General features: G+C 39.6%; 1 protein-coding gene across 2 annotated transcripts in view; it reads right to left on the bottom strand.

Moving 5' to 3' along the window:
• The window catches only part of PCDH11X (protocadherin 11 X-linked), a 488,779-nt gene extending 467,077 nt beyond the window's left edge, over positions 1-21,702 (bottom strand). Inside the window, exon 1 of one of the 2 annotated variants that reach the window (XM_061359684.1) lies at positions 21,208-21,702. The gene's annotated coding sequence lies outside the window, so the exon portion shown is untranslated. Of the gene's footprint in view, positions 1-19,830; positions 21,114-21,207 lie in introns of those variants that run through there. The other variant, XM_061359685.1, reaches the window with a different exon arrangement.
• Positions 21,703-22,074: the final 372 nt, after the last annotated feature.

Below are 22,074 nucleotides of genomic sequence, written 5' to 3'. Positions count from 1 at the left end.
TTAACGGGAATTCCATGCATAAAAATGAGCCTGAATATCAAGTTCTAAGAATATAGATTTTGATTTAAAAGTTTCTCATTTCCTTTTCTATGTGCATGCAAATCAGCATGGTTAAGCATAAATTGAAAAGGAATTTAGAGAGATTACTTTGTTAGTGGCATATAAAAGGATATTCACATGATAACACAGAATCAGGCTGCAGTATGGAACAAGGTCTGTTAAACTAACAAATGTGATTTTTCCTCTCTTTGATTTGCTTTGTGAAGGATACAAGTTCATACCTTAGCTTATTGGCTTCCGTGCTCACTGAAACTGGATTGGATGCTGGTTGCCAATTCTGCTACTCAGAAATGGTCTGTCACATACTGCACTCTCAGGATCTCAGTACTTGGTCCCGAGTACTCAGTATTCTGGAGCTTTCTGTACATAATTTTCATGGCAAAGTGTTACAATTCACTGCAGTAAGACATTCGAGAAACAGCTCATTCTAAACCTCTGGTAATGTGTTTCTGGAAGTTAATATTAGACAAAGTAACATTAAAGACAGTTTAATTTCATATTTCATCAGGATATAATTTCATTTAAGTTAGTGTAAGTGCACTGATATAAAAAGAGCATAAATGGCAGGACAAGCAGGCTATGTGTGTGTTCATATCTATCTCCATTTCCAGAATACCTATATGTGTGTAAAGTGATGTTACTTCTCCACAAAAGCTCTCTTTGGGGTGCCAGGCAAGTAGATACACAAATACTTTTATGAAGCTTTCCTTTTTTTTAATGTGCTGTCCTTTATTTGGCAGTTGCCATTGCTGAGTTCTTGGGCTTATGTTGATTTTGGTAGTTCAGTTACTGATGCCTGTAACTGGCATGTCTCTCTTAGGCAGCAGCAAAAGCAGTACTTTGTACAAGCCCTTGTAGATAATTTTGGATAATTTCCTTCCTCTCTTCTATTTCTGGAAACACTTTTAGGTGATAGGAACAAACACTGAGAAATGGATAAACAACAAATGAATGTTTGTCATGCAAAAAGAATCTATACCATTTTCTCCATCAGTTGCAAGTTCCAGTAGCAATGAGGACTTCATTGCAGGTTTTTCTGGCAATTAATAGCCAGATGAGTTCTCCTGATGACTGCAAGCTAGCAGTTTCAGTCTGTCATTAATTCAAGAAATACCTTACACCCAATCACTGGCACTCAAACAGTATTCATTTTGACTGAATGCCATACTGGGTCCACACGTAGCGATGCATGACTTAAGATTGTGGTTTTTCACAGTTTTCCTTATCTCCAATTTAATGTTATCAGTTGCTGACTTTTGTCACTGTCTTTCTTTTAAACAAGCTTCTTTTTTTTCTCAATTTGAGGTGCCTAGAGAAGAAAATTTCACTCTCGCAACTGAAAATAAAATTGGTTTCAAAAAGAAACCTCTCTCATAAATCTGTATGTGTGCAGCTATAGATGAAAGACATGAAACATAGACATTTACAACAAGCTGTAGCCTCAGTTTTAACTAAAATGGCAACAATATAGATATTGAAAAGAATTAAGCTAATGCAGGTGCATTTTCATATAGCATCACAAACAATACCAAATCCCTCAGTGAATAATTCACATTGTCACTGCCTGTGAGAGTCTGTTCACCTCACAAGAAATGCCTACTGTAGCTAAATACCTCAGTAATTTAAATACCTCAGTGCTAAATATTTGCATCTAAGAGTTTCAAGTTGAAAGAACAAAGTGATGTATCAGTACGGGAATCTGATGGAGTTCTGAAATCTTCAGGGGGTTATCAAGTCCTTGCTGGCAAGAGGAGTTTTTATACTTATCTACTTGGGAAAGGAAAAATAAACCATGGAATTTTTGAGGTTTGTGTGAACATTATTATTGCAACAAAGTCTTACCCCTTTCTCACACTTCATAAGGTTTGAATAGCCTGTCAGTACATATACAAGCAGGACTATGTAGTGAGAAGGTATGTTTTGTAGCAATTTTGCAGTAGCATGGTTCAAGACTGTTAAACCCTACAAGGTCTCTTCTGATCTTCACATACTCATTTTAGGAGTAAGACTAGATGTGATAAATAATCCTGTTAATAAGAATTCTAACATTCTCTGAGAATTATTACTAAGTCATATTCAATCTAGACATATTTTAGTGCACATTCTGGAATTAGCATTTGACATTGTGCTGTAAAGCTATTTAGAGCTCAAGCTAAGATCTTTGCAATTTGTGAAAGATATACACTACTATTTCCAAAATAGTACATATTAATGGGACATAGGTAAGAGTCATGCTCTAGGCTACTAAGGATTTTGTAGCCTAAGTCCTTGGATATTTTTAACTTTGGTGGCAAATTCTTGACTTATGTTCTCAAATCATCAGATGATGATGATGATTTAATCATGATGAGATTTAATCATCAGATGAGTAAGATGATGCAAACGTAACAGATAACTGATAGCATTCTGCTTAGTTCCCCACTTCATTGGAAGTCCCCGAATTGTTGATGTTGGAAGGGTCCTTCAAAGGGCTGTAGTCCAGTATCCTGCCCAAATATGTGTCAGTGCTAAATTCAGACCAGATTGCTTCAGGCTTTGGCCAGCTGGATCTTAAAAACCTCTACAGGAAGAGATTTTACAGGGTTTCTGGCCAACCTGCTTCGCTGTCTGTATTACGACAGTGGTAAATATACGTTCCAGAAGTGAAGAGAAACAAGGAATGAATTACTTACATTAAAATTCGAGCATTGTTTTGAGGTATTTGTTGGGGGTTTTCTCCTTTTAGGGGGCCAAAAACCTCATTTACTCTATTGCAGATACCTGTTTCAGAACCACACAATCATGACAGTAACAAGTAGTTGAGAACAATGATCACCCAAAACAATTGCTAGTGATTACACAGGGGTGACATTTAAGCCGTCATTATACTGGTCGCCAGGTTGAACAACAATCTGTATGCATACTTAATATGCAGACACCTTATAAATAGCTAATAAATGATTAAATGAAATTGCTGTTTTCATAATGAATTAGTATAAGATCTGTTGTACATAATGTTTGCAATATTTAAATGGTTTAACATACTCCAGTCATAAGTACTCTGCAGCTGGCTGTTACAACACAGCTTCATCACTTAAGTATTTTTAAATTGTTTATATGTGTCATTACAATTTTCCAGAACTTGTATAATTTTAGGGTTTTTTTTTTTTTATCATTTGTAATTTCTGGGGTCAAACCACAGGCCGGTTCTCTGGAAAATAAAGAAACAACAACCGTTCCCTTGTTGGGAAGAATGGAACAGAGCAGAAATGGGGGTTTGATTTGCATCACACTTGAATATAAACTGCAACAGCTGCTGCATTTGATCAAGACAAAGTTTCTTTACCCAGATCTCATTCTGGGAAGCAAAATGTCATTTTTCCTAAATCAGCTGTGAAGCTGAGCCTTGTTACATAATGCACACTCTTCCCAAGTTTCCAGCATGTTGTATTTTCCCAAGAGAGACTTGGATCATGGACAGATTTTGTTCTGAATCTCCAGTAATTCTCCCACAGATTTCCAGTGCCTATGGAGTTACAATGTGTTCAGTGCTACAGACCGATGTTGCAGACACTTAAAGGGTAAAGGGGAAATTTTGGCTGCTCCAGGATCATTCTTTTCCAAGCTGATGGGTCCTTCTGTTCACATCTGTGTGATTTAGCCTCTGAACATTTTTAAACCTTGCACTAGGCATCACTCCTGTTATACCAGGAAGAGGCCATTATGGAAGATGGTAATCAAAATATATTTTCCATATTTCATATTGAATGTGCAAGGAAAATGCACTCATCTATGTTCTGTTGCAATCAATCTGTCAGAACCTGCAGAGAACACAAGATGCTGTATACTGTGGAAGCAGATGTCATTTGCTGTCTGAACAAACAGGTGAAGAGAAGTGAAACAACATTGGTCTTATCAGGTGAGGTCATATTTATGTGATATGATAATGGATACCCTAATCTGAACTGTAAAACCCCTTACACTAAAAACGAAAAACCTCTTAGCATCATGCTAAAAATCTTATATTTATAGAAAATTTCTGCAACAATCAAGAAAGTATCACTGGCAGTCCCTACCTAAAGCAATAGTTTATACAGCTGAGAGCAGAGCAATCTCTAATGAACAGAAATGCAGAGTTAAATGGCATCTTACCAACTCCATGGACAACAACATGCATATAGTACACACCATACTCTCTTTCAAGGTGCACTGAACCATGACAAACATGCATTACTTTACATAGATACAATTTCACACACAAATTGTCATCACTCTGGTTCTTCAACCATTATTAGAGTGAGACAAGTTTACTTCAGGTTGAGTTGAGTCGACAATTTTATACCCATTTTCCCCTTTCTACGGTTTCATCACGTTTTGCTGAAAATAAGCCAGTAGGGCAGTGTCTTCTGCTCTGCTAAAATCTGCATCTCATTTCCCTTTAGCAAATCTCCACACCAGTCACAGGACACCATCTACCTTACAGTCCCCTTCCTACTTCTAAAATAAATACATACTGACAAAAAAGACATGACTAGCAGGTGAGCTGAATATTGAAGAAACTGTACACTTCCTCTATATTAAAACCAAGTCCCTTTTATTGAAGTACCATGCACTCCCTTTGCAGAAATGAAATTGGATGGGTGTGAGTTAGGGTAACCATTCCTGAAGATCTTCAGCAGTAGGATTCATATCCTATAAAACTGCCAACATGTCATAAAGCTATTAAATAAGCCTTTGATCTTAAGGCATGTTGGTGTCATTGGGTAGCATTTTGTAGATTTCAAGCCTCCAAAGGAGCATTTTTAACAAAGTAATTTCCCCCTTTGCATTTTATACACAGCAATACTGTGAAGGGTGCACTTCTGCATCTCTTACATAACTTTTCTCTATAGTAAAAAAACAATAGTCTTCTGTGTTAGAATAACTGCCTCTTTGCAAAAAGCCTCCCATTTGTCCCCAAACACCATTAAGTCATTTGGTGTTGCCGTAAGCAGACTACCAATCAAACCCGGCCTGAATCATAACATCAGCTTCCCAAAAAACTCAGTTTAAAAGAAGTGAACTAGTTTGACTACTGCCATGGTTCCTGTGTTCAGCCATTCAGTTTGAAGCTACTCAACTCTCACTTCTGCTCTTCCCTGTTAAGCATTCTGCATTAGAACCGTCAATTTTATCTGAACATTTTAGCATTTCCTTCAGCACTTGGGTGCTAATCCATAAGAATTTAATGTACACCCTGGTTCTTGTTCTCTGCTAACTTGGCAAAACGTCTCAGGCTTTTTGATATTTTGCTCACTACTTCAGTGTCTTGCCTCAAAGCTTCTCTTTGTTGCAAGGCTCCAATGCCACAGTATCTTTGAACACTTTCCCTTCATCCTGGCACTTTGCCTTGGTGTTGCAGCATAGTCATCTTCAGTACCTTAGGTGTTTCAGCCATGTACTTCTACAACCATGTCTTCACGGCTACAAAATTTTCCTCTAGGACTCGGTCTAATTCTTTTCTACACAGGCGGATCTTTTCAGCTCCATTGTAACTTTAGTGGGCTCAAGGCAGGGTCTGACATACCTTAGGCAGCAGCATGACACAGTGCTCCTAGATAACACAAGGTACTGTCCCCCATCCCTCCTTCCCACCCAAAATAAAAATTAGCAAAAACTAATTGATAACGACCATCATGGCCTGACATAGAAAATCAGTGAGCTGAGGTTTGCCTCATTTGTTTTCTTTTTCTTATTCTGAGACATTGAAACTCCTGTGAAAAATCATCTCATGAGAATTTTGTTGCTCCTGGTTGGGTAGTCTGTTTGATTGGTACTGCCACCAGTGCTCCTGGTGTAGTAATGCTGTTAGTACTATTTTATGTCTACTTGGAACACTTTTCACTGTCCTTCAGATCAAATCATATGAGGTTTTTCTGCATTTTCAGCCAGAAAATATGAATAGGTAAGTGACATCAAGCTTCAGTTCTTTCCCAGTATATCCAAGTCTAATGTTTCTTTAGTGATCATGTGTTGGTGCTTGCTTTTGGAAAGAAATTATCATGTAGCATTCCAAATTTCAATATACTAAGTATTCCTGGATCGGTGTCAAATTCACACTGATGTTTCATTACAAAAATATACTAATAAGGATTCATTTACCAACCTTTTTCCAAAGGTGACTGCTTGACTGAGCATACATGCCTAAGTTAATACATTAGACATTCCCAAAGCAAAGCAAGCAGGTCTTAAATGCTGAAAATATTTTGTTTCATTAAATACACCAAGCTGAATTTTTATATATGTCTGAAAAACAGAGATACTGTAACTTGGAGTGACATGATAGATACAATCCATGTATTTTTGTAAGTCAGCATAGCTCAACAGACATCAATCAAGATGTGCACATTTATATAGCTGTAAAAAAATCTTATACATATATGAATGTTTACACTAGATACTGTAAATATATTCATCTCTCTTAACACTGTCTTTAGTCTTGTAGGGAAAAAATCCAAAATTACAGATTCCTTCCTACAAATAGTTCAGTTTGTTTTTTTCCCCTCATCTAAGTGATCTGTTTGTTAGAGTTCTATCATCACTAAGATGAATGAATTGCATCAAGACCCCATCACAAGCCATCCAACTTTTAAGCCTTACTCTTCAGGAAGTGCTGTGCAAGAGAAGGGGAGAAAAAAAAAAATGAGCCATGAGCAGCATTCTTATTAGAGTCCTCATCATGTCCTGAAAGCAGCAGGGGTTTGAGATAATGGCAACATGAAGCTATTTACAACTTGTTAACCTTAACACTGGGCTCTGAGAGCCAAACTGTCTGTGCACTAGCTGGCATTTTTCCTAAAACCTTACAAGCCTTTGTGAAGGAAATAGTCACAGGATGTCAAATCATCATTTGGAGCCCATTGCTTTCATAAGAAGACATGTTGCTTTTGGGCCTGCATCTGTGGGAAAAGTAGAAGTTGTGGGAGACAAACAGGCACAGAAAGGTAGCAGTGGACAGTGGATACATGAAAACTGGCAAAATGTTCTCAAGTCATCTAGAGAAACTACAGGCCAAGTGTACATTCATGTAAAAAGGAAATGAAAAGAACATGAGATCTAACATGCTGCAACACTAATATTTAAGACATACCCAAACACTAGAAAACATGTCATAAGACTTTCCATTAATCATCAATAGGCTACATTGCAAAAAATTATTCTGCATGAATGAGTACATTCCTTTATGGTTTGTGATATTTTAGTATTAAGCTAGAATGGACTTAATGTCTTTATTCCTGTCTTTTTACCTTTGTTGTCATTTGCACTGTTACAAATGCCATGACTGAACTCTACTGAAGAGGATTCTGCACATGGGTATTTCTAATCAGAGATTAATTTTACTGGGACTGCTTCCTGAGGAAGCTTGTTCAAAACTTGTAAACCCAATGTTTCTTCAGACCAAGGGCATAAGTTACAGCTTTTATGACCACAGCAGGTTCATACGTACATGTAAGAAACCCATCCATACACATACATCAGAAGAAATACTCATGTACTCTTTTGAAAATACTGAGAAAATGAAGAAAATTCAGCACAAGTACCGATACTCTTGGTATCACTGTGATTTTATGTTGGAATCCTGAATATTTCCAGTGTGACAGTAAGACCAGATTCACAGTTATGTACTGACCTGGTAGAATCCTGTTGTGAATGGCAGTGTCAGCTGAAATTCATGCTATTCATAATGATGAGGTCCTGTGAATACAGCAGTTTGCTATGCATATTATTTGCAAAGGGTGTGACCTCTTGGAAAGCTGAATGAATGTGAAACTACTGTTGTTATGTTCAACAGATGCAGTTAGGACACAGTTCACGTTCTGTTGTTATCCAAGTTTTCAGTGCATTTATGCTTCATTGAAAAGCTACACCAACAAAACAAAACTAATGCAGAAATTCCTCCTAACAAGCAAGCTGTCTTCTTCATGGCAGATCTACAGCTTTCTGAAGCAGCAGGGGATACGAACCACAAAAAGGCATTGAGAGGAATCTTAGAGGACTGATCTAGAAGTTTGAAGCAACCATTTTTGATTCATTAGTTTAGAAATAGGTATCTACATTTTCTCTTTTATCAGTATATTCAAAACTGTTCCCTTCACTGCCTCTGTAATACTTCAGATGAAAAAAAAAATAAGGATTAAACAAACTGTTTCATCACAAATGATGAGGTTTTACTAGCATGCTGCTGGTGGAGTCAAGCTTGAGTGAGCATTCGAGGGTATGAAGTGCTTGGTGGAAGGGCAAGCCTTTTAGCAGTCCTGTGCTGGCACTTCTTGATTTACTAAAAAAGTAACTTGCCAGAGGACTGAGCTGTGTTTTTAGGAATTTATTCTTTTAATCTACAGCCCTTTTTTAATTAATTTTTATTTAATTTTCATAAGGTCTCTAAGTTGTTTAACTGTAGTAAGGGGTTTTTTCCTTCTGCTGCAATGCTTTCTCTAATCTAGAGATTAAGGAAATGCTGGTCTCAGGCTTCTTCCCTTCAATTTCAGATCAGCACTGTCTTCCCTGTAAAAAGTCTTCAGACAAAATGGTGAAACTGCTTCTCATCTTGCAAACTTATTTTTAACCGTTCTTTGCATTTCGTTACATAATGCAGCAGTACAGACCCTTTAAAGAGAAACAGCTTTTTGGTTTGTAAATCATCTTCAGGGTTTCTGTTTCAAAAGGCATGTACAGATAACTCACATTCATCTTCTCTTTAATGACTACTCCCAGCAGAATGTTTACAGCTTTTTTAACCTGTAAATCTGATGAATCTCTCAAGAGATTCATTAAAAACTTGAACAGGATTTTCTTCTCTTACAACAAACAATACTCTGGTAATGCCTTCTAATAATGAACACATTCCAAGGGAAATTGAAAATCTGAGGTTTCCCAATGGTTATACAACCCATACACATTACTCATGGTGGCAACTGTACATTTAAATTACACTATCTTGCCTAGCTATGATTGCATGCAAGTATCTTTTGAGAATTTTTACAGTGATTCAAATAAGGAGAGGACCAGAACAACTGTCTCTTTGTGGACACCACCTTAAATCTGCGTAACACTATTTTCTTGTAGTTGCACTTACACAGAAACAGAATCTGTTCATATATATGTACCTCATTCAAAATATTTAATGTGAAGTCTCTACTGTGAACACTTGTATAGCTTAATAGAGTCTGGATTAGCACTAGAATAGCCTAGATAGCTCACTTTATATCCTAACCATCTACAGCTCTGTGTCCTGTTCCTGAGCATCAGTCAAGGAACAGCTTTTTCTGAACTACCACTGGTTCACACTGGCTCATCACGGCGTTTCTTTAGTTAAGATCTGTCATATAAAATAACCCATCCCTGAATACAAAATGAAAAAAAAAGTCACTGTTAAGTGTTCCCAGTCAAAGGCAAAATTAGAAAACCTAGATGATGGAGAGCAACTGAAAACCAGTTCATCCCCTCCTCCACACAGTGAAAATAAAATGGCAAAAATCATTTTCTGCTGGAGATGACTAATTATACTGCCATTTTTATATTCAGCACCATCAGGGTTGATCATCTCAAAGCAAGCCTAAGCCCCTTGTCTAAAATATGTGCTAGCAAGCATAGAGTACATGTTGCAGATCTCGCTCTATAGTATACACTTTTTCTATGAATATTCTGCATATTTAGGACATTCTACAACATGCTGTAGATCAGCAATTTAATATTAAATTTCCTAGTGATGGAAAATGAGTCCCTGTGTAGGGCTCATCCTGGAACTCAGGAAACTTTGATTTCATTTCTTGGCCTACCAGAGGTTCCCCTGTATACCATCTGCACTGTTCCATTTATTTAAAATCCACTTCTGCAGGGGTCTGAAAATACCAGACTGAGAGTGTCTGATGGTACAAGTACAGCCTTTACACACAGTCATGAAGATAAACAAATCATTAGGATATGAAGCTTTCCCTTGATGTCATCTGAAGGAAACAGTCCATCATTGTGGAACAACTTTGTTTAATGGCCAAGCAACTACAAATCAACTGCAAACAGCAAACTTAGTGTAATATTTTAATAACACCAGGGTATTTTTCAAGGGAAAGTGTTCTTGTTTGAAGAGTAGCAGCAGAATGGGTAGCGAAATGGGTGGAAAGAGGGAAGGGTGGAAAATAGTGAATGAGTACACTCAGTATTTTGCTGAGCTTTCAGTTAAAATTGGCCCACATAAATCAATGCAAAACTGTGGAAATAATTTTAAACATAAATTTCAGTTAAATTTAGCATATGCAGTCATTATGATCCTTATACACATTTAAAAAACGTACCAATGACATCGTGTTATACAGGCAGCACGGAAAATAAGTGAAAGTACCTGAAACAAAGAAGCAGTCTAATCTAACTCTAACAGCAGCAAATCATGAATCCTAGTTCAGACTCAGGCACCTTCATCACTTCTTTCCAGTCCACAACTTCTGTTTGAGTGCCTGCTTTGACAAGTAAATCCACGATGAAACAAAGTATAAATTAGAGCTTCTGTAAAGATCTTTCATTATTTTTAGAGGATTTTTAATGACCTTGGTTTCATTTACTCTTCTGTCTAGCACAAGTACTTAAATTTCTGCCCATAACAATATTGTCTGCTCTCAGCCTTATCTTACTTTCTTATTCACACAGTCCATATATGGACCCTCTCTAGAAACTGCATTTCTAGTGGTTTTGTAGGGAACCTTTCAGTCAACCAGACACTCTTGTAGTAAAGAGCACTAAACCATCAACATGAAGCATCAGTAGAACACTCTTCACAAATACAAACAAAATTACACTCCACGTAATGTGTCCACTCCAGAAAACCCTCAGGAAAAAGCTGAATTAATGTGTTTGTCTTACAGCTCTGAATGTCAACTTAGGTCTTGCGGGACTAACGGAGAAGAATTGGTCTCAGGTTTCCTTGCCCTCAGCTTGGTTTATAAAGCTGAAGCTTCTGCTTTCCCGTTATTTTTTACAGAAGAACAAAACCGTACAGCAGGTCTTCCTCAGAAGGAGAAAAAACTAAAAAGCATTTCATAGATCAAAAGCAGTCCTTTAAACTGTATTCAGAACAGCGCTGCAGAAAGACCATGAATAGGTGACTTGTTGAAGTGGCAGCCTGTCTATACAACCTCAGTTCAAGGTTATCCCAGTTCAAAATTACCCCAGCTAGCACACACTGAGATAAGAATAGCAACCAGTGTTGAGATACATAACTACACTTTGGGCTCCCATTTACAGGGTCCTTCAGAAAACTGAGCAGGATCTCCAAAATCTGAGAAAGAAATGAGCTGTTGCCAGCACACAGGGGATTTTACATGTTCCTCCCTCCAAAACAGTTACGGCTGAGGTTATAAGAACTACATCAGTCAGACCTTTATGTAGGAAAAGAGGAAAATCTGCCGAAACTGTGGTTTACAAAATGATGGATGGCATCCCTAATCTGTTCTTATGGATCACAAAATAGTCTATTAAAAATGATTATTCCCTCAGTGATCAGACTAAATATCTGAGCATGGCTAACTTCTGTAAAGCTCATCAACAGGTATTTAACTTACTGCAGTGGCTTCCAAGAGCACTGAGGATTTTGGAATTTCCTTGCGCTAGCTTCTCTGTCCCTTAGAGGTTCCCTACACTTTACTGCCTTCCCCTTCAGACATACCTGCAATGTCACAGTGTTACGTACTCATATATACATATAACCATGTACACAGCAGTTAAAGAGATGTCTTGACCAAGCTGTCACTTTGATCACTGACGCATCCCAAATTTTTCAGCAAGCAGTTTCTGTTGGTTCACTCCTATCTCCATCAGCCACTGTCTCACAGTTCAGCAGATCAGCGAGGTGTTGACTTTTCCTTCAGCAATGACTAAATCAAGACATAGATCCAATACTCTGAAGTGACTGAATTCTGGGAATGTAGTTAATTCTGCAATAGCCACACTGTACCAGCTGCCAGCCTCATCTAAATCACTCTAAACCTTTTTCCAATGATTTCTTTCAAGCTTTTTTTACTGTTTATAATACAATAAAACCTAAAAGTACTGTACCTGCCAAAATGAATTAGACGTAAGAAACTGAGACCATACATTCTTTGCAGACTGATGTTGCACTGTTTTTGATTCAGACAGCATTTTTTGAATACTCATTTTTGTTAAGTGCAGTACAACAAAAACACAAACATTGATATTAAGGGAACTCATAGCAAATGGCATTTACATGAAGCCAGATTAAGCTCTATTTTCCCATTTATGTTAAACAATTAAAAAAAACCTCTGAAATCTGCTTTAAGTTACCAACATGAAAAGATGTCCAAAGAAAGCAGCTACTGAACAAAGTGTGTAACACAGTGCATGAAGCTAAGCATTCCCAAATAATTAACATTTTTGGTAATTTAGAAATACCCTACACAGTGTTTCCAAAGAGCACTATTCAGACACAGAATCAGACCAAATCCCATTCGTATTGCTAGAAAGTTCTTACCAATTTTGAGCTGTGTGATGCAATACAATCACAAAAACAACTGCTCTATCGCAACAAATGTACCAGCGTGTTTACCTTTTTCTCCAGCCTAAGGGATAATACACTGGGTTTCAGGTTTAGCCCACCATTCCATAATGAATGAAAATGGCCTATTTTAATCATAAATTCAGGCAGATTTCAGCCACTTCTTTCCCTTTCTATAAACTCTTCCTTCAGTCTTTTAATGTCTGTTTATTGTCTCAGCTTTTCTGGCTGAATTTTAAAGTTTAGATGAACAGAATAAGTTAAAAGGATCTCTTTCTGACTGGAATTCACGCTTGGAGTGATTGTCTTAAAATATAATTAGGTCTTTTTCCAGTGCTGAAGGTAACAGTTAGCTGTACAGGCTGGTTCATGCTTAACCATGTCTGCATGATGAGCCACAAAATACAGAATGTTAAATAAGAAATAACAGGCCTCAAACTCAACCCACACCATGATACTGTACAGCCTTACTATAATAGAGTCATCTCTATGACAGCTTTTCTAATTCTTCTGCTCCTCCTAAGTATTTTAAATCTGCTTGAATAAAATAAAGTTCATAAAAGGACATAATTCCTTTTAAAAAAAAAAAAAAGTTTATTCTGTACAACTCCAGTAGATACTGCAAGTTTTAGCTTAAGTTCAGAGTTTGCCTTTAGGATTTTGATGGAATAACCATCCTTGATTTCCACCATGTTTTGAATGGTGAGTGCAACTAGATTTAATGTCCCTAATACTTAAATGTAAGAAAACATGGATGGGGTACAAACTGTTACTATAAACAGTCTTTAATAAAAATGGTACTGTTTTCAGAATCACTCAGAAGATTCCTGAAAGCAGACAAGCTTTAGGCTCTTTTGGAGTCCAGCTTACTTTGAAAATGGGACTTGTACATCCAGACTACAGAAGTCCTTTTGAAAATGTTTGTCCTGCTTCAGTTCCATGGTAAAAATTATTCATTTGCTGCTTTTCAACTTCAGTTAACAAAGTTAATTCAAAGACACGTTGTTTTCAAAGAACCAAAAGAAACTCAGTTTCTGTATCACTGAAGAGGAACCTAAATTCTTTATTACTCGTCTCCTCCTTGTTGGAAAAAGAAGGCAGGGGCTATTAACAAGTTTTAATGTACCTGTTAAAATGACACTTCTTCTATTAGAACATATCCTTCTACTCTGTAATGCTATGCTCTAATAAACGATTCAATCAAATTTAAAAGGTGAGAAAGAGTGGGCAAAATTTTCTTTGTTGTCAGGGGACAGGAGAGGGAAGCAGGAATTTGTAGGTGCTTTCATTAAAACATTCACAAGCGACGCAGGCAACACCAAAACTCTTTAGAGACCACTGGCATTTGGTCATCAGGGATTCCTCTTCCGTTAGCACCCAAGCTTCGTGTCATTCACTGACGCTCAGAGGCCAGCACTGGCACAGTACCACAGCCACAGCATTTACTGCTTTGCTCCTCATGATAACGCTGCCAACATTCAACACACGCTGACCTTACTCCTCAGCTCAGAGAGCAGCTTCTGACCACATGCACACACAACACATCTCTCAGACAGACTATTAATGTCTTTGCTTTCTGACTCACCTTCACTGTTTTTCAAGTGGTCAACTCTTTTCTGATATGCCAAATGTCTTTTGCATCCCCCCATATAACTTGAAACACTGTGAGCTAATGTTCTGTGAACTCCTTCCAGACATGCCTTGTGTCATGCTTTATGGTACCTTCAGAGCAGGTCTTGAAAACAGTTTTCTTTGTATATGTAGCTAAAGCTAAATTGTGAAAGATAAAAACTAACTGATACTGGACTGAACACATTAAAAAAAAGTAAGTAGAACTAATGGGCCAGAAGTCTGAAGGCTTTTGAAGATGTATTTAAAATATTTCTTTTGGTTAAGAAAGCACAGTTTACAGGGTTATCCTACAGGTATTGTCTTTTTGAAGAGCTTATATATGAAAACCAAGAGGGCAGGAGAAGAATATGTGGGTACCAAAATGTTCTATTCTGTAGTCATCATTATTCCAGACTGATTATATACAATTAAAATACACTTCTTTCTAGAATCTAAGGACTTCTCTGTAATTTTCATTCCTCAGATTTAAGTAATGCCATAAACTATTACATATGTACACATCTGTGACTGTTTTCCTCAAGTTTATGGCAGAACCATGGAAGGTGAAGCAGTAATACCTGCTACTTCAGCTGCTGCTTGGCCAGAGGAAATGCCATTCTTAGTTGTCTTAGAAAACTGTAACAGATGAAGGACAACAAACCTCTTGATTTACTTGATACCCAGTTTTCTTCAATAAGTCAAAAACTTACAGATCTCCTGAATATGAATTTTAAAAAGAACCCTCTGATAACTGGACATGACCACACTTGTCTGACATAAACTTAACTGGTCTCTTGTAGCAGTCTGATTACAGGAAACCATTACGAAACCCTGCACAGAGTCCATTCATTCTGGTGAAGTCTCACATGTGGACAAGGCAGGCAGATGAAGAGAAAATTAATTTTATGCATTTCATTCCCAACTTTCATTCCCAACATTATTCCTGTGTTGCCTTGTATGTTGCATCTTAATTTACAACACATTGCCATGCACATTTTCCAAGGGTCAGTTAAGTGACTGACAAAGTAACACCATTACTCCATTTAATGATAGCCTTAGTTTCATGCCTTCTATCTTGCATGTATTTATAAATTACTGGCAGCAACTGTAATCTGAACAAACTACTACACTGAGGTCCCAAATTATCCGAGTTCAGAGTTATATATTCACATTACAGTTTCTATTAAATCACTATTTAATGAAGTTTCAAAACACTGGAGTTGCTGTGCACTTTTCTTTAGAGAACGCTATGGCACACTCTGGCTATCAAGCACCAACAAGTCAAGTCTAGATCTTTCATCATAAACATTATACAAGGGCCAAGCAAATCTCTTCCCGGTTTGTGAAACCAGCCTGCACCTTGACATAATGACTCCTGTGAAAGCTATGCTCCATTTCAGGAGGAAAGCTGCCAGCATACCTAAGGAAAACCAACGATCCGGGTAACCATGTGTCTGCCAGGACACACAGTTTCATACCCATTTGTCAAAAACCAGGGAGATCCATATTTTTATAATTACAAAAGCAACCACAAAACCTGCTTAAATGACTATAAACTGTGGCTTCCAGTAGCAGAGATAAAACCCGGTTCCATGCCAAAGGCATGAAACTTCCTTTCTCAGGAGGCTTATCAGAAAATGTGACCTTCTAATGAAATCAGCCTTACAGCTAAAGGCAGGCACTTCATGACTGGTTTATAACTGTTCCCTACGCTACATTGTAATGGCACCTTCAGTTCTGTTACCCCCTAAATACTTTTTACTTTTCTTTTGGTGGATATGTGTACATTGCATGTGCCAGGAACTAAAGCTGGAGACAAAGCTGGCTTCAGTGTGCCCATTATATGTGATCGCAGATCCAGTAGAACACAAATTTCCATACATACACATTTATTTCTTTAGCAAGATAGCACAGAGCCATAGCAATGATGGTGTAAGTAGCTGGTTAAATGAAACCTGCTGTGCCTAAAGCACTCCAAACTTTTACTTCATTTTTTCCCCATTTAGCATGGATTTCCTGCTACTTCAGTAGACAGCATAAAACACACATTATTACTAATTAAATTCCTACAAAAATAATACAACCATGTCCATAAAGCTGTAAGAGGTAAATACTGATATACAAACAGAGCACATCACCAGAGACATCTTATTTCTAGACCAAAAACATCCCTAAAATAACCAGATCAAATCAAAGCAGTACACAGCGCAGGATGTTCCCCCGGCAGGAGGATGAGGCGGGCAAGGTCTCTCAGCACAGTGCACTGCCATGTTAAACCCCACAGTGATAGGTTTTAAATACCACCTTTGTAATTTCACTATTGAGTTTGGAAGACTCCAATAACTTCAACATTCACCTGTCCCTCTGAGAGCATATTTGGCTCACTGCTGATCTGTTGATGTAGATTCCCCTGAAATTCTGTAATCCTCAAGGAGTCTATCGCGGCTTAACTGAAGATAAACAACAGTCATTTCAAAAGAACTTCCCTGAAAAGTTGGTGCTGTTAAACAGGCAAAGTTCTGACATCCTTGCAAGCAAAACTCCTCTCCAGCAACACCTACCCCACATCGACATGCCAAGCTCCTGAACAAGTGGCAGAATTTCATGTAATGCAAGATGTGATTATGGAAGGCCCTGTTCCAGTAGGAATTTTCCCACAGACTGCAGGAAGCTTTGGCTTGGGCTACATTGGATGAAGAATGCAGAATCTTACGTAGTCTGTGAAAAAACATGGGTTTTCTAAGTGTATCTGAAATAATTTTCAACAGGATATTTATTAAAGGCAATGACAAAAGACTTCACATGAAAAGAATGCTTCATTATGACCCAGGTACAGAAAAAACTTTATAGTTCCTGATTAGTGTCGAAACTACAGTGAATTGTTTGTATCTACAGCCTAAGTTCCACAGGCATTTTTATCTGTATTCTGATTTTTACATTAACTCTCCCCGGCGCTCATGAAGCCCCCATGCGAGTGAGGTGGCTTTGGTGGGGTTTCATTCAAATGGGAAGGTGAATTTTTCTTTAAAAATAAAAGTAAAAGTTATATCTCTCTTTATTCATCTGCACCAGAGGTAGGAAATACTGTTATTATCACTCCAAATGTATTTTCCACTAATCCTACTCTTATTCACAATACAACACCTTAAAGACAAATTTAAGGGCAGTTTAAACTCCTTTCAGTGGAGCTTTTACATGTGCAAAAGCTATAGAAGCTTTTATGCTTCCTGGCAAGTCACTACTAATTCAGAGACCGTAATTGAAAAAGACTGTTTTAAACCTATTTTCCTTACTTTACCGTTGGATAATGAGAATGGGAGTCTCCCCACAGATCTTAAGGGATAATCAAATTCCCATTTCCACCCAAAATTTCCTGCTTCATATTACTTGCCTGTATATTTGCAGGGAGCATGAATGTTCCGAAGACCTAAGAAAGATACAGTCACCACTATTTCATTGCGCTAAAGACAGACAAGTGTTACAAATGTCCTCCCGGTGACCTCATTGCAGAAAGAGGGAATTGGGACAGAAGCCTATTATCCCTCTGATGAATTTTTAGTCCAATGACAAAACTTTCATTCAGACAATACTCATTTATTTCATCCCATCCAAAATACTTGGAATACAGCAATCTGTATCTATCTTGAACTCACTTCATGAACATAGGTACCAGACAACACGTGCAACTGGCACATTGAAATCACATCTATTTTTGGATCTGGTCTTTTAAATCCTAACCTGAAATATGCAAAAAGCTACTGTAAACAGTCACATACTTTATCTGCACAGATGAAGCAACCTCCAACCTCCTCACTGTTAGGAGATGGCTGTCTAACTGAGATAGGCACTTGTCAAAGATGTGGGGATGCTGTAGAAGAGAAGGTGGTGTTTAAGTGTAAACTTAGGTTTAGGTTGTGTAAAGTGGCAAGCATGATAACCACAACAGCTGCTCTCAGGTGGGCTCTCTGGCCCTCCTCAGCCGCAGCAGCCCCAAGATGCTTCAAACGCTCCACTCACCCCATCAACATGTTTCAAAAATGTGTAGTTCTACTTCACTTAGGGAAAGGAGAACTTCACTGGTTAAAATATAGAGCTTGGGGCTTTTCTTGTTCTTGTGACTTAACTCCCAAAGGAGATAACTGGAATAGTGCCAGTGGCATTGGATCTAATGCAATCCGAAACTGAACCATTGAACTAAGATATGACTAATCCCTACTTTCAGCCAGCTCTGTTCTCCTTTAAGAAAAGCCCTACTGCCTGCTCAACAATCTCAGGCCCTTTTACAATCCAGGTATAAGCACTCACCTGGATCCACAAGGGGCTTCCTAAATCTGAAAGGATTTTTTTTTCCCCTTTTCATCTCTAAATTTTATAGGCAGGCATTATTTTCTACTGAGCTTTCTATAAATTCCACTTAACAGTGCTCTATTAGCAAACGCCAAATGTTATTTTAACTCCATTGCTTAGGATAGCTTTTTTTTTCCACTATATGAATGTGTTTAACTTAAGCTTAGCGCCTATTTTTAAAACTAGCTGCTAAATAACTAAGCAAATGGGTGTTTTAATGGAGTGACTGACATATCCTTAACTATGGAGTGTGAAGGACTCCAGTATAAGATTACTCAAGTCCATGTAGAATACAAATGCAATACAGGACCACAGGTTCAGATCTTTGATCTCCTTTTTTGCAGAGGCTGTGATGTATAAAGCCAATTCCACTGAGCAGACCCTACTACATTGAATATAAATTATCCTTTAACCATAGCAAGGCTCACATTTAAAGAAATGCTGCAAGGATGAACAATGCAGCCATGAAGCAGAATTCTCCTGTAGCAAAATACAGACCAAGATCTGCATGGATAACCATGGTTTCGAAAGACAAATTTTCCTCAGCTGCTATTTGATAAAAAATACAGTGAAATCTGGAACATTTGCACTTGCAGAAGTACAATTAAAGCACACTGCTTGCTCTTGCTATAAAAAGTGAGCTAGGAATACTCACTTTATTTTCCAGATTAAGCATCATTCCCCTAAGAAGCATAACAAATTATATTAAAACGTGGAAATCAACAGTCTCAACTGAATATGGCTTGAAATTTAAACACATCTTTTCCAGCTATCTCTTTAGAGGAAGAACCTTCTGCTTACTGAGCTAACACTAAGCTCCCTGGAGTTTAGCCATGAATATTCTAAACCCATCTCTTACAATTCACTAAAAGTCATCTTTTGCCAAAATAAAATGCTTCAGAGGAACTCAATGCGCTTACACTGCTCTTCTTCATTTTATGTAAAATAAGTGTTTCCATCTCAACTTCATGCCAAACATGCGGCAAGAGAGAGGCTGAACTGTGAAGCTCTCGCCTCACATTTTGTACACAACTCAAATGGGAGAACAAATCACTTTGATAACGTCAGATCTTTGGGTTTGCTTTCCTCTCTGTTATTTGGGATTTAACCAGCTCTTTTGCAGTTACAGATAAATGCTGCTGAGTATTCCCACAGGAATTACTCTGCTGCTCACATTAGTTAGGACTTAAGGACTAAGAAATGGTGCTTTCCCACTCTGATGTTTCTTTGCATGCCAACTTGGGGAGGGGAGGGAGCAGCGTTAGTAAATAAACAAGTAACTTTATTCCTACCTTACATCTTTTGACCTGTGTGATCTGACAGGTCAATGCCACTTCCACTGATGGCAAGCAAAAAGTTAAAATTTGGCTTTGACTTAATCTTTTGGTTCCCATCAGGTTTCTTTTCAGTAAAGCTTGAGGAAGATGCTCTTTCTGGCTCCGTTCTCCACACCAGGATAAAAATTAGCACAAAAAGAATGCAAGGATGAATTCATAATATCTACCTCAGCTCTGCTGTGCTTCAGTCAAGTTCAACATCTTCTCCTCTCCTTTGCCAACTGAGATAAGCAGCAACAATGACTCAAAATGTATTATCAACTCAGGCTCAAACAGAGGGGATTGGGGGAATCAAGTCCGTCTCTTTCAAGCTCACAGCTCCTTTTGCTGTCCGAGAGGGGCAGGTGAGTCCCTGTTCACCTCTTGATGCACACCTGGCAGCTACTTCTTGCAGGCAGCTACACCAAGGTTGCAACAGGCAAGTGAGATAAATCCTCTGCTTCCCAGATCACCTACAAGGCTTCTGCAGGCTGTGAGCTTTGTGCCATTATGGCACAAGTCACAAAGGAACCATCCTTCTCTTCCCAAATGGTAACATTCTCTCCTTGCCTTGCTGTGTTCTCCTCCCTCCTTGCCTTGCTATGGTCTCCATAGATGAAACCAAGAATTCATTGGCCATCACTGCAATGCCTCTAACCAATTCTAACTGTATCCAGAGCCCAAGTACATGAAAATCTATTTCAGCTTGATCTGGTTTCTATCCCATTCTGGTACTCCACATACACCGCAACTTTAAGCTTACAGACATCCCTTCATGGTTCAAGAAAATCCTTCAATCAAAGAACTTCATTTACAATCCAGCACAGTTTCTGCTTCCCGGTCTCTCCACAGCAGCTAGGCGTTAGGATGCAATCCTCATTCAATGCAATCTCCATTACAGGATTACGATCACATCAATAAAATGTTCCATATGGGTTTTTCCCACCCCGCTCCCTCGCTCATTAATACTAGGCACTGTATCTGCAACCCCCAGCGACTCGAGCAGGGCGCTGGACGCTCTGGGGCGGCAGTGGGGGTACACACACGTTCAACCAGACACAGCATCCAATGCAAACTGCCCGGCAGAGACCGCGACCGCTGGTCCCCCGCTCCCGAGCCGGAGGCAGCTCTTGGCCGCTTTGGGAGCATGGACCGCGGCCGCGCTGCCTTACCGGACTAAAGCACATCTATCTCCTGCAGTCACTTGCGAGCTCCGCGTACTTTTTACAGGAGCAGACTTGCATTTTGTCTGGTTATCGGTACTGCTGATGGTCTGCTGAAAGGGAGATGCTGGACAAAAAATACCGTGTAAAATAACATAAAAATCCCTCTTTTCCACAAGCCCCTTCTTACCTCCAGCGCCTTCTCTGCACAAGATGCCAATCTGCGCGGGCTCCTTAGCACACCATCAAGGCGGTTAGAGTAGTGAAGGCTGCCCCGCTGCATGGAAGTTAGACCGCTTTGCAACAGCAAATCCTCGATCCAAAACACAAGCTGCTTCTTCCCATGCAGCGTGCCGAGCACGATTCATAAGCGACTTCCACAGAGGGAGCAAGATTGTAAAAGAAATGGGGTGGGAGGGGAGAGGTCTCCTAACTTTTAGGTGAGCCTGAGTTTGTTTTATTTCTTTTGGGTTTAGTTAATCGTTTGCCTTTGCAGCCGCAAAAGGATGGAAACGCAGTCGCGCCCGGGAAGCCTCACGCCAGTCCTCAGAGGTCCAGCCGCGGAACCCGAGTTGCGCGGGGGTCTCTGAGCTCGGCGCGGCTCCGCGGGCAGCGCTTCCCTGGCCGGCGGCTGCGGGACGCCAGGTCCCCCGCGGGGAAGCCGCCGGGCGCTCGCTGCCTCCCGGCGCGGGTGGCTGCTGGCCCGGCGCGGCCGCTGCGGGGCCCTGGGGGCGCGGGCTCGCTGCCGGCGGCGCCCCGCAGCCCGCGCTGTCCCGGCGGCAGCAGCTCCTCCGTCTCCGGCTCGGCTCTGCCGCGGCCGCCCGCGCCCCGCTCTGCCGCCGCCAACCGGCCCTCCCCGCGGCTGACATCAGCACCAGGAGGCGGAGCGACGCCGGGGATGCGGACAGCGGAGCCGAGGGGGGTTCCCCCTCCCGGAGCCGCCCTGCCTTTTCCTCTCGGAGAATCCCCCGAAAGCGGCGATGGGGCCGCTCCGCCATTCCGCCGGGAGGGGCAGCCCCGGTTTCCGCCGGCACCCCCAGCCCCGCAGCACAGGCTC

Source organism: Neopsephotus bourkii, unplaced genomic scaffold (genome assembly GCF_033783945.1).
Source record: "Neopsephotus bourkii isolate Nb327-2 ecotype Australia unplaced genomic scaffold, CSIRO-AGI_Nbou_v1 NB_991, whole genome shotgun sequence".
Classification (NCBI taxonomy): domain Eukaryota; kingdom Metazoa; phylum Chordata; class Aves; order Psittaciformes; family Psittacidae; genus Neopsephotus; species Neopsephotus bourkii.
The sequence above is the reverse complement of the archived record's forward strand: the minus strand, read 5'-3'. Positions and strand labels throughout refer to the sequence as shown.